The sequence below is a fragment of the Macaca thibetana genome, chromosome 7 (genome assembly GCF_024542745.1).
Source record: "Macaca thibetana thibetana isolate TM-01 chromosome 7, ASM2454274v1, whole genome shotgun sequence".
NCBI classification, from domain to species: domain Eukaryota; kingdom Metazoa; phylum Chordata; class Mammalia; order Primates; family Cercopithecidae; genus Macaca; species Macaca thibetana.
In genome coordinates this window covers 131,958,547-131,975,322 of record NC_065584.1, presented here as the reverse complement: position 1 = coordinate 131,975,322, position 16,776 = coordinate 131,958,547, and the positions used below count along the sequence as shown (strand labels likewise).

Here is a 16,776-nt window from a genome sequence, read left to right as displayed (position 1 = left end):
GATCACTCATTGTGGAAGAAATCTGATGCCACGTCTTGAGGACACTCAAGTGGCCTATGGAGAGGCGAACATGTAAGGAATTGAACCTCCTAGTAATAGTTAATGAGAAGCAGAGGGCTCTGCCAACAGCCATGTTAATGAGCCCTTGGGGAAGTGGACCCTGCACTCCCAGCCCTGCATTCAGATGGCTGAGGTACCAACATCTTAGATTCGCCTCCTGAGAGACCTTGCACAAAACCGCTCTCAGATTCCTGACCCTCAGAAAGTATGTGAGACAGCACATGCTTGTTTTAAGCTGTAAAATTTCAGGGATATTGGTTACACAGCAGTAGATAACTATTACAGTGAGGCCAGGCGCAGTGGCTCATGCCTGTAATCCCAGCACTTTGGGAGGCTGAGGCAGGCAGATCGCGAGGTCAGGAGATCGAGACCATCCTGGCTAACACAGTGAAACCTTGTCTCTACTAAAAATACAAACAAACAAACAAACAAACAAAAAATTAGCCAGGCATGGTGGTGGTGGGCACCTGTAGTCCCAGCTACTCGGGAGGCTGAGGCAGGAGAATGGCATGAATCCGGGTGGCGGAGCTTGCAGTGAGCTGAGATCGCACCACTGCACTCCAGCAAACTATTACAGTGAATAATTCCTTATAGCCACTCCATTTTAAAGGCCTTGTCATAAAATCCACCAAGGATGGATCCTAGAGTTTTAAAAGAGAAAGAATCTAACAAATTACGCTCTGAATTTCAAACATAACAAATATTGTAACTATAACATATATTGTATGTTAATGAAAATTCTGAATATTTAAAATAGTTAATTCAATCTCATAGGGTTTCAAGTTTCAAGATGTCTCCTGGACTATTTCTTCCACAATTTTAATTGAAGCTATTAGCATATCCCTGTTTAGTTTTCTTTAAATAAGTAGCGGAAGGATACCCACTTCTACCCCTAAGAAAAGAAATAGCTCAAGACTTTCCTGGCTCTATTTTTCTCTTAAGTTTATCTGACCGGATATATTCTAGAATCTTTTTAGGAATTGCATCCTGTAATAACAATTATGTGTTAAGGACTTTCTTTAAGTAAAGTTTTAGTCCACAAACTTGGATGTGCAAGGAATGTGTCTTTTCTTTATTTTTTAAAGTCAAATTAATTTGGTTTTTGATCTCTGTCCTATCAGAAAGATAAGAAACTCAATCTCAGGCACTATGAGACTGCCTCCTCTCCATCTCCCAGGGTCAGGCCTTGGTCTTAGTCATTGCCAAGAGCATCACACTGGGCCTCTGCCTCTGGTTCCTACCTGGGCCTTTCTATGCTCATTATCTGATGCTGCAGCCTGACTTCTTCAAGACTAAGTTGGGCTGTATGCTTGCAATCGTGGGAGGAAAACAAAAGAGGGTATAAACACAATACAATGCCTCGACAAATCACTCTATCTCAGGGGGTCAGAAAATAAATTAAATGTTAGGAAAAACAGAAAAGAAGTAAGCAACATAGTGCCAGCCTTTAGGTTCTTAGACGCTCAAAAGGAAACAGAAAGAACAGAAACAACATACCAGGAAATAAAAGAGGGCATTTTAAGAAGTACCATTTAAATTGTAAGAGCTGCAGGAGTCAACAAAAGGAAGTAATTGGGGTGAGAGGGAGGGGACTTAATAATAATAATAATTATATATATTCCCTGAAATTTGTAAGGAATTTATAAAGTACAAGGGACTTTTTGCACATTCATAACTTCACCTTAGACACTCACAATGAAATTAAGTAAAATGGGGTTGGCGGGACAGATGGTAACATCTTCATATTACAGATGAGGAACTCGGACTCAGCTAGCTTTGGTGACTTGTTGAGAAAGTCAGAACCAGTTAGTCGTGGAATATAAAATTGAGCTCGGCTCTCTTCCTACCTAGTCTTTTCTCCACTCCACTCCCACACTTCAGTGACATTTGCTTTCCTGAAGGAGGTAAGTTCTAAAGCAGGATTGGAAGTTCCTATAGGGACAAAGAGAAAAGGCAACCACGAGTGGCAAGGAGTGTGTGAAGAATGAAAAACACATAAGAAGAAATGGAGACAGGCAGAAGGTCCCAGCTACAGGACAGAAAAGCCAGGGTGTGGGCTTCTGAGAGATGATGCTGAGTGGTGAGTGGTGACTAAGGGAGCCATTGACATCAGATTGTAAATTCTCCCCTCCTACCCCCTGATGAAGAAGTTTATCTCCTATATCTCTTTATATATGAAAAACCATAAAGAAAACACCAGTATCTTCACATAGTGTATCATGTAATGAAAGCATATGCCATCTCACTTGGGCCCTTTATCAGTCTTAGTCACAGTGCCCAGTAGCGTTCCCACTTCTCATTCTCTGAGTTCTGTTATCCAAAGCTTATCCTCTTGCCTGGACTATAGAGACAGAGATGAAATCTTTGAGAAGTGCATCCTATCCACTTGTCATTATACCTCTGTAATTCTTAGTGATGTTCCACGTTACCTCCCACACTGACCCTGTGCAAACCAGTGCAAGAGTTTCAGGGGTAAGGGACTGTTATTTGAGCCAACTTCCTCCATCCTGCAAAGGCAGGGCTGGAGCTCAGGAGATGGTGTTTTGCATCGTTACAACTGGAACAAGATGAAAGGTCTCTGAAGGAATAATGAGATCCAGGCTTGATTCAGGACGAGAGGCCAGATGGGAACAGTAGAGCATTAGGATGTTATGATGCTGGGGTAACCTTTCCATAATGATGTTGTGTGGCCTGAAGTTTGATGCTGAGAATCTACAGTGATTTCTGGCTTAGAAATAAGAAATTGACCAGTAAATGAAAAAAAAAAAAAAACCAAAGCCTATCTATATCCAATCTCTCCCCACCAATCCCCTCTCCCAACATTGTTATCTATTTGTATACGCAACAGTATTTTAGCAAATGAAAATTCTCAAAATTCTAATCACATCCTTATCCCAAAGCCTGGATTTAATCAGAAAGCTTTATGGTGCTTCTGACTCAGTAGAGTTAGTTATCCTGTTTAATTGGATTGACGGTGACAATTGTAATTACCTTAGATGAGATTGCCTGTAATGTAATTATACTTCCTTCATCAGCATGAGCTGGACTTGTGGAATACATACAGATGATGCCTCCAATTACTCAGAGGTTAAGAAGAACATTATATTGCCTCACAAATCCTGTTTGTTACTGTATAGACTTGTAAAAATTATGGAAGAAACTGAAGGAATTACTCCTCTAAAGCAGGTTTGTGATCCAAATATGTTTCTGTTTCATAGAGTAAGATGACTACATTCCAGAACTATATTTTTGTTTAAATAAAAAATATATTTTAAGAACTCAGTATGGGGGTAGCAATAGTAAATCTGATATTTTATTATTATTTTGTTTCTGCTTATTATGTACAGTGACTGCATGTAAAAGACATTTTTAAAAAGCATACAATACATAATGAAGTTTAACTTGACTTTTTCCATGATCTGAAAACTTATAGTCTCTAGAATTAACATAGGAAATAACAGGAGTTAACTTTAAAATACTAGTCTTTATGAGTAGATGGACCCATAATTAATACCTAGGAAGCCAGATGCTCTACTACAATGATAGCTTTCTCTATTTTCCAATTAACACATGGAGAACTTTAAAATTTTCAATTGGAAGCCCAGCCTCTCAACAGGACACGTCTGCCAAATGTATTGCAAACACATGTAGTTTAGGAGAAAAGGCACATACTACAAATCCACCCCAACCTTATTAGCTTTAGCGTTGCTCTCATTAAAAATAGAGCTGCTTACAGGTTTTTCCTTCTGAAGCATATGAAACATAGAACTTGGAAATGTGCCCTTTTGAAAACTTATTCCTGTATTCACAAACCAGATGGTGCACATCAGATGCATTCTGATTTTCTAATGAAATAAAAAAGGATCTCTATTATGTTATTTAATATGATTAGCACATCTTCAATTGCTAATTTTTACAGATACTCCTGGAGAGTTAAACAACTTGGCGAATACTCTCCTGCTGGAGTTGGACAGGAAGGCCTCACCAAAGCTGAAAGGTTAGGGCTGTGCTGGGGGCACTTGGCTTTCTAATTCTTCCAAAATAGGCTTTGGAGAGGTGCAAGGCCTTGCCACAGCTGCTCACAAAGAAACCTTCTTCTGTCTTTGAACATCAGAGACAAAGAGTCTGCTGTATCATAAAAGGGCTGACTGGGCAAGAAAAAGATACACACATACACGCTGTCTCTCTCATTCTCTCTCTCTCAATTTCTGTTAAGTCCAGTACTTAGTCAAGCAATATTCATAGCATGCTCACATCACTAACATCACCAGTAAACTCTAATTCTGAGCACCATTTGAATGTCTCACTCATGACATACAGCAAAAACTTATCTAAAACCAATAACAATTTGCTGGATTTTGCCAACAAATTGGAGAATGGTATAATGTTGTTTACCTTGAAAAAGGTTGGCTTGTCTGGTCAAAAACCTGAAAAAAGAAAAGAAGAGAGAAATGGATTGATTTTTTCTATTACTTCTGACCTTTAAAACCACAATACTGAGTTAAACATAGTTGTGGTGTGCTTATTAATTTAGTAAATCAGATTGTCATTCTCTAATTTTATGTATCTCTTGCTTGAAGTAATAATGGCTTCAGCTAAGTTGGATTCTAACCTGAATCCAATTTCTCTATTGATTTCCACTATTAGTTAGGAATATGTTCAGCTGAGGAAAAGCATCCACCAGAAGACCAGAGTAAAACACCATGGTAGGCTAGACACTGTGCTTGTGAAACATCTGTTTTTTTTTTTGTTGTTGTTGCTGTTGTTGTTGTTAAACTTTTAAAACTGGAAGATCTCTGGTCAGCTATGTCTTATTTTATCTTCTTCTACAGATAAGAGAAACATTTCTTTGGGCTGAGACAGCTGTTTCATGAAATGCAACATCATATCTCATTTTTCTTCATGAACTTCTCTCATTTAACCATTAGGCTGGAACAACACATATTACCAATAGGTTCAGTCGTATAACACTCAGAACCTGGAAATAACAAGTTGGGAGTTTCAGATCCTACAAAATAAATCAGTTACTCCATCAATTCTATAATATAAGGCAAAGAATCTGAAAATTTAAGGAAGATACTTTGAACAACACTGTGCAAAATCTATTGCTGAGTTAGGTATTCAGTTAAGCCAGACACCACGCCTGGTTCTCAGTTTGTTTTGCAAAAGCATTTATTCTACATTTTAAATATGCACATGTTCCAACTTGGGCTAGAAAGACTTAACTAAAAATAGAACCACTATCACCAAGTGATGCTATGGTTGACCAATACTCCAGGATTTGAAAAAAAAATTCCCCAAATGGTACAAATTCCCCAAATGCTACAAATTCCCTGGGAACTGGAAGCTCTTCCTCTCCTTAAGGTGAAAGTCTGCTTCTCCTCTTGGTGTTTCGCCACTAAAAAAAGAAAGTATTTAGCAAACAACTAGCAGATCCATCAAAAGGTTAGGATTCTTTTTATTTTAGTGCTCTTTCTTAATGGGCAAAAATTGATTGATTAGTTCACCTGGAATGTTCTTAGCCTTAGGGCAGAAAAAGAGCTTTGTATGCATTAGTGGACTGGATTTATAAAAGAAAAAAGTCCACATTCAAGAATACAGAGAACTTCAAAAATAGAAGAAAATAGAAAAAAGAAAAACAAGGTCTGGAAGCATATTAAAATTTTTGCATTCATTAAAAATCAAATGACTGTGTTTTTAGTTGTATTGAGTTATCCTATGTGTACTGGATCTTTGCCTTAGCTCCAAATGTACTCGTATTATCTCTAAATCCATTTGGATAGTTTATACAGTGAACCCTGGAATCACCTTTGTTTCTCCAAACTCCATCTACTTTTTGAGAAAAAAAAAAAAAAGCTTAAGGCAGATCTTTCCCCATTAGATCTCCAACCTCTCTGTTGCTCCCTTCCCCCACTTGTTGGTGAAACTACTTTCTGGAAGAGGCTTTTCTTAGGCGAAGTTTGTTTACCTTTCAGACAAGACAAGGGGTGAAACAGAGGAGCAGCGACCTCCTTGCCATTGGTTAGAATGAAGTGAGGGGAGCTACCAGAACGCAGAGGTATTAATCTCCTGTTACTCTGATGTTACCTCAGACCCTCGTCTACTATTTATTTGGCTATACTCCCAGCACAGTGATTTACATCTTGGAGGAAGTGGTATTTAAATGTGTGTGCATGAGATTCTGTTGGGGAGTTTGTTAACAACGCAGATTCCTGAGCTCTAGCCTGCTCTATGAAATCTGCGTCCCTAGAGGATTAGCACCCAGGAATGTTCATCGATAAGCTTTTCCAGCGAGTATGATTTGGTAGGTGGTCTCACGACCACATTTTTGGAAACAGACTTAGGATGACATGAAAAGTGACGTCAGGCTGTGCTAAGTGCCAAGCCTTGAGTGTAAAGGTGTTTTAAGCCGCTATCTTATCTCAGAATACATACTCAATAAATATTTAAATCTGAGAAAACCAGTATTTAATATATAAGTAAAATCTGTTTATTATTTGCTATTGTTTTTCTTTATCGTTTCCAAACAGATATCTGATCTGCCTTAAGCATTATTTGCCTTGGTGATCTGTCAATTACTGAAAAAGGGAGAAAGCTTAGGTGATATACACTCTAATTAATGGGGCCCTCATATACTGTTTAAGTAAGTAATAGAATCCTTACCACTTATAGCTGGAAAGACTTTTTAAAAATGTAGCCCAAGCTTTTTAATTTTTTCAGGTGCAGATGCTTTAATGCAGAGAGATGAACTAACGTAGGAATTATTTTGTACAGGGGGGTGATCTGAAATATTAATGGGCTATTTCAACCATCAGCTTGAATAATTCAAAGGTGTCTGCTTAATTTTTGTGCTTTCCCAGCTCATATGAAAACATCCACAAAGAGAACTATGTAAGTAAATACAATTAATCCTAATCAATCATGTACTGTCTTGGATTTCCCTAGAACCAAAACACTGAAATGGACACATGACATCCTGCTGGTCCTAATTTTCCACCAATTCATGAAACACTTCATGCTTTGCTTGGGACAGCACGAACCTTTCAACCTCCAATTATATTAATATTTTGAAGGCACTGAAGTGCCCAAATATGTGACATGAAGTCCTTGAGTGTGGAATGGCCTTTTCCAATAGACATACAGTTTGCATAAATGGAAGTGAACACAATATTATCACCCCTTGAGATTTCCTGGTTTTGGAACAAAGAGGTGGTGATGCTGGATGCTTTACAGTATAATCTCCTTTTAGAGATTCTTAGTGCACAACATTATAAATTCAGAGTTCTTTTGAAATAAAGAAAAATGTTACCTTTATTTCATCCATCATTTTAAAAAGTTATTTACCCTAGGAAACACTGAACAGAGTGATCTTTTTTAAACTTAGTTTTTTAAATTTAATTTTATTTTTTGACACACTATAATTGCATAGAATTATGGGGGTACACAGTGATGTTATTTTATATATTTTATATATATATATATAAACATATATACACACACACACACACACGAATGATGTGGAATGATTGAAACAAGCTAATTTCATATCCATCAACTTAAATAGTTATCATTTATTCCTGCTGTCTAACTGCAACTTTCTGCCCTTTGACCGACATCTTTCTCATTCCCCAAACTCCCCACCCCCAGCCTCCAGTAATCACTAATCTACTCTTTGCTTCTATGTATTTTATTATTTTAGACTCCATATATAAGTGAGAACATGTAATTGTTCTCCTTACGTTCTTGGTCTGTTTCACTTAACATAACGTCCTCTAGGTTCACTCATGTTGCCTCAAAAAACAGATTTTCTTCATTATTAAGGCTGTGTAGTATTCCATTGTGTATATATTTCCCTTTTTCTTTATCCATTCATCCCTGGGTTGATACTTAAGTTATTTCCACATCTTGGACACTGTAAATAATGCTGTAATGAACATGAGAGTGTAGCTATCTCTTCAAAATACTAATTTTAAGTCCTAGACTACCTACCCAGTAGTGGAATTGCTGGACCATATTGTTGTTTTGCTTTTAGTTTTTTGAGGAATCTCCACACAGTTTTCCATAACGGCTGTACTCATTTACATTTTCACCAGCAGTGTACAAAGATTTTCTTTTCTCCCATCCTTACCAATATTTGTTATCTTGCATCGTTTTTTTAATAATAGCCATTATGACAGGTGGGAAGTAATAATCTCATCATTTCCCTAATGATTACTGATGTTGAGCATTTTTTCATATATCTGTTGCCCATTTTTAAATTGAGTTATTTATTTTTTTGCTATTGAGTTTTTGAGTTCTTACATATTTTGGATATTAACCCCTTCTCAGAGGTATTGCTTGCAAATATTTTCTCTTAACCTGTAGGTTTTCTCTTCACTCTGTTGTTTTCTTGCTATGGAGAAGATTTTTAGTCTGATGTAATGCCTTTTGTCTATTTTTTGTTTTGTTTTCTTGAGCTTTTTGGGTCAAATTAAAAAAATAATTGCCCAAACCAATGTTGTGTAGTTTTCTTCTCCTACGTTTTCTTCTAGTTAGTTTTACAGTTTCAGAACTTACATTTGAGCCCTTAAACCATTTTGATTTTATTTTTGTATGTGGAGAGAGATATGGGTCTAATTTCATTCTTTTGCATGTGGATATCCAGTTTTCCCAACACTCTTTATTAAAGCCACTGTCCCTTACCGATTATGTTCTTGGCACTTTTGTTAAAAATTAATAGATCATTGATGTGTGAGTTCATTTCTGGGTTCACTATTCTGTTCTATTGGTTGTGTCTATTTTTATGCCAGTATAATGTTATTCTATGTACTATAGCTTTGTAATATAGTTTAAAGTCAAATAGTGTGATGCCTCCAGCTTTGTTTTTCCTGCTCAAGTTTGCTTTGGTTATTTGGTGTCTTTGCAATACCATATAAATTTTAAGATTTTATTTTCTATTTCTGTGAAAAAATGGCATTGCAATATTTATAGTAATTGCTTCAAATCTGTATACTGCTTTGAGTAGTATGCACATTTTGGCAATATTAATTTTTCCAAGACATGCAGACAGAATATATTTCCATGTATTTGTGTCTTCTCCAATTTCTTTTATCAATGTTTTATAGTTTTCATTGTAGAGATCTTTCATCTCTTTGGTTAAATGTATTCCTAGGTATTTTAGTTTTTGTAGCTATTGTGAATAAAATTTTTAAATTTCTGTTGTGGATAATTTGTTGTTAGTGTATAGAAATACTACTGCTTTTTGTTTGTTGATTTTGTATCCTGCAACTTTACTGTATTTGTTTTTCAGTTCCAACAGTTTTTTTTTGATAGGGTGTTTAGGGTTTTCTATACATAAGATCATGTCAGCAAACAGCAACAATTTCACCACTTTCTTTCTTACTTAGATGCCTTTTATTTATTTCTCTTGCTCAATTACTCTGGCAAGGACCTCTAATATTATATTATATTGAATAGAAGTGGTTAAAGTGGGCATCTTTGTGTTGTTCCTGATCTTCAGAATTATATGCTCATAAATTGGATAACTAGAAGAAATGGGCACACCATAGACACATACAATTTACCAACACTGAATCAAGAAAACATTTAAAATCTAAAAATATGAATAATAAGGAGATGGAATCAATAATAAAATTTTCTCTCGTCAAAGAAAAGCCCAGGACTTGATGACTTCATGGGTGAATTCTAACAAACATTTAAAGAATAACTAATACCAATTTTTCTCAAGTGTTCCCTAAAAATTAAAGAAAAAGGAGTACTTTGGAACTCTTTTCATGAGGCCAGCATTACTCTGATACCAAAGCCAGACAAGGACATTACAATAAAAGAAAATTACAGGCCAATATCCCTGATGAGTATCGATTCAAAACATCCTCAACAACAACAAGAATACTAGTAAACTGAATTCAACAGCATATTAAAAGTATGATTCACCATGATCAAGTAGAATTTATCCTAGGGATGCAAGGATGGTTCAACATATGTGAATCTATAGATGTGAAATATCATATTAGCAAAATGAAGGACAAAAACCATATGCTCATCTCATCAGATGCAGAAAAAGCATTTGATGAAAAATTCAACTTGCTTTCATAATAAAAACTCTCAACAAACTAGGTATGGAAGGAATGTACCTCAATACAATAAAGGCCATATATAACAACCCTACAGCTGACATTAACCTCAATGGTGAAAAGTTGATTTTTAAAATAAATGTGATTTTTGTCTCTTTTTTACTGGACCATCATTTGATTCCTATTGGAAAAGCCCAAAACTCTGCAATGAAGATCACAGGGTCTTTCAACATCTGGAACCTATCTTTCTTCTCAATTAGCCCCTCACCTGGATATCTCCCAGATTCCAGCAAAACTGAACACTGTTTCCAGGATCCACCACACCACTTCAGCCTCCGTGCCTTTACATGTACCATTACCCTTGCTTGGAATGCCTGTGTTCAAACTCCTCTACAAACAAATACACACATACCCTCAGACACCATTCTTCCAGCCTTTTCACCTGACAAATATCTGCTCCTCCTTCAAAATCTACTCCAAACACTATTTCTGTGGGGCCTTTCTCAATCTTCCCAAACTTGGTTACTTCCTTCCTTGTGCTCCCATTTTGGTTATTTCTAACTATTCTAGAGTACTCTTCAAACTATAAATTATACTTTTCTGTGTAAAGGTCCACCTCCCTCATTAGAGTGGGAGCTTCTTGGAAGCGGGTACTGCCACTTACTTAATAAACATTCAATGCCTACTCTGTTCTGGGAAGTTCATATCCTGAAGTATAGGTCCTGGAACAGTGAGTGTGAGTATCTGATAGGTACCCAATAATGGCTGATTTAGCATAAATAACTGAATGTCTCCTGCAAATTCTCTCAGTGATATAATGATTGTCATGAACTACCTGCTTACAATTTACCTGCAGGTGTCCCTGAGAAACACACATGGAGGTGACTTAGTTGTTAGTAAGGTGATGGGTATGCTAATTTCAGAAATAAGAAATCATTTTCAGAATAACTACTGGCCTTTAAAGAGCAAAAAGAAAAGGACACAAAGGAAAAGGAGGAGGACAAGAAAACCAACCAAACCTGGGACCAGGGCAAAAGAAATGAACTTTCTCTTCTTAAAGCAAGAAATTTGTTTGTACCTAGGGAAGATGAGAATAATGAGTTCTATAATAGTGATTTCAGTTCTGTAGATAAACAAATATTATCTTTCATAGTGTTTAAGCCTTGATAGCATCTGCCCCTCTTGCTGCACAGGAGATGGGAATTATGTTGTCTATGCACTGATGAATTAAAACTACCTCAGGCATTGTCAACTGTGATGACACTTGATACGGTTTGGATCTGTGTCCCCACCCAAATTTCCTGTGAAATTGTAATCCCCAGTGTTGGAGATGGGGGTCTGGCAGGAGGTGACTGGCTCATGAAGGTGGATCCTTCATGAATGGTTTAGCAACATCCACTTGGTGGTATTCTTGTGACAAGGGTTCTCATGCGATCTGCTTGTTTAAGTGTGTAGCACCACACCCCCCTATTTCTTGCTTCCACTCCAGCCATGTGATGCGCCTACTCCCCCTTCCACCATGATTATAAGTTTCCTGAGGCCTCCTCTGAAGTGGAACAGATGTCGGCATCATGCTTCCTGTACATCCTGTGGAATAATGAGCCAATTAAACCTCTTTTCTTTATAAATTACCCAGTCTCAGGTATTTCTTTACAGCAATGTAAAAACAGACTAACATACTACTTCACCCTGGAATCATCTTCTTCAAATTTTTAAAGAAGGGAGAATGTCTTGGTATTTGAAGCTTTTTTTTTTTTTTCCCCTGATTATTTAAGTCTTTCCAGGCAATTGTCCAAACCCAAGGACTTTAGTTTAAAGTCTTCATTTTTAGAAATTTTCATGTAATTCTCTGTTTGGATTGATGGTATAGTTTTTTTTTTTTGTTTTTTTTTGAGATGGAGTTTCGCTCTGTTGCCCAGGCTGGAGTGCAGTGGTGCAATCTCTGCTCACTGCAAGCTCTGCCCCCCGGGTTCACGCCATTCTCCTGCCTCAGCCTCCCGAGTAGCTGGGACTACAGGCACCCACCCAGCAGCCGGCTGATTTTTTTGTATTTTCAGTGGAGACGGGGTTTCACCGTGTTAGCCAGGATGGTCTCAATCTCCTGACCTTGTGATCCACCCACCTCAGCCTCCCAAAGTGCTGGGATTACAGGTGTGAGCCACCATGCCCAGCCAGATCTTTTTTTGACTAATCATGAGACAAAAAGTAATGAATGCTTCTGAAATTCCAGACCAAGTTAGAGTCAAGGACACTTCACAGAGAAGAGTGGTACTGCTGTGGCTCTCAGGAAGAGATGAAAAGGCACATCTGTCTTTGTATGATCTGTACTGTGCCAAGACCTAGCTTTGTTTATTCCATTAGTGAATGCGTTCTGGAAGGTTATGTTCATTATGGCACTTTGTCACTAATCTGATAAGAAAAACAATTAACGTGATTGCCAACACTGTTACTTTTCATAATGAGCAAAGCAATATATATGCAGTTATGATGAATAATCATTGGATGCCATGTATTATGGACTACAGTTAGAATTCATTTGTCAATTACAGAGCTACTACACAATGCAAATAAAAATTCCACAATCTTTTCATAATTTTCATGAAGGGCCCTTCTAGATGCAAATTTTTATTTATGCAATTTTCATAGGATGCAATTTGACATGGTCTCCGTCTCTAAACCAAGGGGTTTGTTGTAAACACTATTTAGCTTGCAAATACAGTTAAATGACTAATCACAGAAACTCACTCCATGATCATTGACAAAAATGGCCACACCTAACACAACTGAAGTTAACACTGAGGAAAATGGGTCTGCCTCTCACCCACACCCAGGCAATCAATCACAGCAAAATGAACTAAATATGACTGTTTTCTAGGATGAGATACAATTAATCTGTGCAGTCTGAGTCAGAAAAATTCATATGTTAGGTACTGTTTTCCCACATTAAATACAGTAGTATGCTACAAACGGAAATGTGGAAGGACTGGTTCACAAAGACAGAGTAAGGCATTCTCTAAGTATGTTTAGATGAGATGTTTGAACTATTTTTCACATTTTTCTTCCCTTCTCTTGTGGCCTACGAAATATGAAGACATTGATTTTTAATGAAATGTACTTATGAAACAGTGATCATATTTTCCCAACTTCCATTACCTTGATTTCAGAAATAACATCTAGTTCGCTGACTGCTGGAGACCTAGATTAGGGCTGGAAAACTCAGGAAATGTCAACAAGAATGCCACTGACAGCAGGAAACAACCGCTCCCCCAGGATTTCACTCTCATTCCCCTTTCCAAAATTTATCATTTAACAATGACAGATGTTGGGGTCTTGTGGTGTATGTTATCGTAGTTAGCTCTCTCCCCCATTCTTCACTGTGGCTCTTTCCAAACATCACTCTCCCCAAGCTCTCTCTCCTACCACACTTCTTTCTTACCAGTGTCAGCACATAACTTTGTTTCTTCAGACACAGAGACACTAGATGCCAGTACATGAGAATTCTCTCAACATCCTGAAGCTGCTGTACCCACTCCCATATGTCACTCTCCATCCACACATTTGTTGTGTCTCTATCCATCCTCATCTGCTTCTCTCCTGATACAATGAAACAGGTGTTTTTCCTGCAGTCTCAGGCTTAAACCACTAATTAAATTCTGGAGCCTATCCTCTCATAGCCCCTCTCTCACTGTGTAACTTTTGAGGTTAGGTCAATGGACCTTCCACTTGGGTCTTCTGGAACACTTGCTCTGGGGGAAGCTAGCTGCCACGTAAAAAAGTCCAACACACCTGGTCACGTGGAAAGGCTGCAAGAAGCAAGAGAACAATGTCCAGCCAGGCCCCAGGAGTTCCTATCATCCACGATGAAGCACCTGTCATATGGAGAAGCCTCTGGACACATAGCCCCATAGAACCTTCAATTGTGCTACTGGATTGGATGTTTGTGTTCCTCCAAATTTAATGTTGAAACTGAATCCCCAATCCAACAATATTAAGAGACGGGGCCTTCAGGAGATAAGTAGGTTATGAGAGCTCCATGTCATGAATGGGGTTAGTGCCCTGATATAGTAAAAGAACAAGAGGCAGTCTGTTAGTCGCTTTTGCCCTTGCTTTCCTCCCACCTCACGAGGATGCAGCAACACAGTGCCATTTATGAAGCAGGGAGAAAGTCCTCACCTGCACCTGTTGTTACCTTGACCTTGAACTTCTCTACATCTACAACTGTGAGAAATAAATTTCTATTGCTTATGGATTACCCGGCCTAAGGGCTTTGGTTATAGCACCAGGAATGGACTAAGAATTTAATTCCAGCCCAAGTCAAGATCTGACTGCAATTGTATGAGAGATTCTGTACTAGTCCCCTAGGGATTCCATATCAAGTACCACAAACTGGGTGGCTCACAAAGAAGAAATTTATTTCCTCACAGTTTCTGAGGTGAGAAGTCCGAAATCAAGGTGTTGGCAGGGCCACGCTCCCTCTGAAGTCTGGGTAGAATCCTTCCTTTGCCTTTTCCTAGTTTCTGGTGGTGGCCATCGATCCTTGGTATTCCTTGGACTACAGTGGCATCGGTCTGAGCTCTGCCTCTGTCATCACATGGCATTCTCTCTATGTGTCTCCTTCCTCTTCTTACCAGGATGCCAGTCATATGGTATTTACAGCCCATCATACTCCATTATGACTTCACATTAGATAATTCTATCTACAAAGATCCTATTTCTTTTTTATGTATTAATTTATTATTTATTTTTTATTATACTTTAAGTTCTAGGGTACATGTGCACAACTTGCAGGTTTGATACGTAGGCATGCATGTGCCAAGTTGGTTTGCTGCACTCATCAACTCATCATTTACATTAGGTATTTCTCCTAAAGCTATCCCTTCCCCAGCCCCCCACTCCCTGACAGGCCCTGGTGTGTGATGTTCCCTGCCCTGTGTCCAAGTGATCTCATTTTTCAACTCCCGCCTATGAGTGAAAACATGTGGTGTTTGGTGTTCTGTCCTTGTGATAGTTTGCTGAGAATGATGGTTTCCAGCTTCATCCATGTCCCTGAAAAGGACATGAACTCATCCTTTTTTATGGCTGCATAGTATTCCATGGCATATATGTGCCACATTTTCTTAATCCAGTCTATCATTGATGGATATTTGGGTTGGTTCCAAGTCTTTGCTATTGTGAATAGTGCTGTAATAAACATACATGTGCATGTGTACAGAGACCCTATTTCTAAATAAGGCCAAATTCTGAGGCAACAGGGGTTAGGACTTCAACATATCTTTTGGAGGAAAACAATTCAGCCCAAAACAGACCCCAATCTACAACCGTCTAACTGAACCCAATCAACCCATGAAACTCTAAAAGATAATAATAAATGGAGGTTTTAAGCCACTAAGTTTTAGGGTGGATTGTCCCATAGCTATAGATAACCAAAATGCCTTTCTTTACTCAAATCTACTCAACCTACTACAGTTTGGCTTTTGCCAACATACTCTACTGACACTACTCTTGTTAGGCCACCAGTGACTGTCTTGGTGTTCAATCCAGTGGATGAGTTGCTGTTCTACAGGGATCCCTCTACCTCTGTGCCTTCCTAAAGTCCACTGAAATGACCAAGGAAATATGTATGCAAGAATAAATTCACTAAATCCCTACAAAGCAAAGAAGGTGGACATCAGCAGACGGGAAACTTGGAGTATTTTTTAAAGATGGAAAGTGGGTAGGATTGGATGGAAAGAGGAAGAGAAACATGGTCAAGGAGCCCATGGCTCAGCAGGCCAAGGAGAGGACCACTGGGAGGGCAAGCACTTGCTTTGTCAGTAGGGTCCAGGGGAGAGCTCACACTAGGAGTCAGCAGGGGCTGGAGCAGGATCAGGAGGCTCTGCCAGAGTCAGAGCCAGGCTCTCTGGTTCTGCCCCGTCTCCCTGACCATGCAGAGCGTGGGGGAGACATGCCCCCTTACCTACATTTATTAGAAAAAAATAGCACCGTATCTGGGAAGAAACATGAAAGTATTTCCCATCCATGTACCCCTTCTTGCCACCAGAATGGAGGTGGTATGGTGGGAGTGGTGCCCTCTGCTGTCTAGCCATGCACACACCCTGAAGGAAGCCTGCTGGGAGGGGACCCTCGTGTGACTCAGCCGGCATATCCACTCATGGTTTAACCACTCACAGTGGAGGGCTGCTCAGAACATGAAACACCTTTCATTCAGTGTTTCTCAACCTCAGTACTATTGACACTTGGTGCTGGATAATCCTTATTGTGGGAGTCTGTTCTGTGCACCGTAGGATGTTTAGCAACATCCTTAGCTTCTACCCATTAGATGCCATTAGTATGCACCCTCCCCACTGTGACAGGTGTGGCAACCAAAAACGTCTCCAGGCATTGCCAAGTGTGCCCCTGGCAGAGAAACTGCCCCTGATTGCGAACCACTGCTTTTCATTCATGACTGACAAACCCTCTCTTTGGCTCTTTGCTTATTACTAAGGCACTACAAAACTCAGTCCTCTAGGAAATACTAGTCATGTCTACGTGTAACTGCCTTCTAAACCCCTACTCCCACTCTCTAAATTCTTCCAGGGACTTTACTTTTTCCTTCACAGACGGAGCCACAATGGAGACTCACACTTTGAGACAACATCCAGAT

The 16,776-nt window shown here is 38.8% G+C and overlaps 1 protein-coding gene across 3 annotated transcripts in view; it reads right to left on the bottom strand.

Moving 5' to 3' along the window:
• SEMA6D (semaphorin 6D) overlaps nucleotides 1–16,776 on the bottom strand; it is a 583,866-nt gene that overhangs the window by 169,871 nt on the left and 397,219 nt on the right. For all 3 annotated transcript variants that reach the window (XM_050797148.1, XM_050797161.1, XM_050797150.1), the window contains one exon: nucleotides 4,456–4,487. The gene's annotated coding sequence lies outside the window, so the exon portion shown is untranslated. The remainder of the gene's footprint in view (nucleotides 1–4,455; nucleotides 4,488–16,776) is intronic.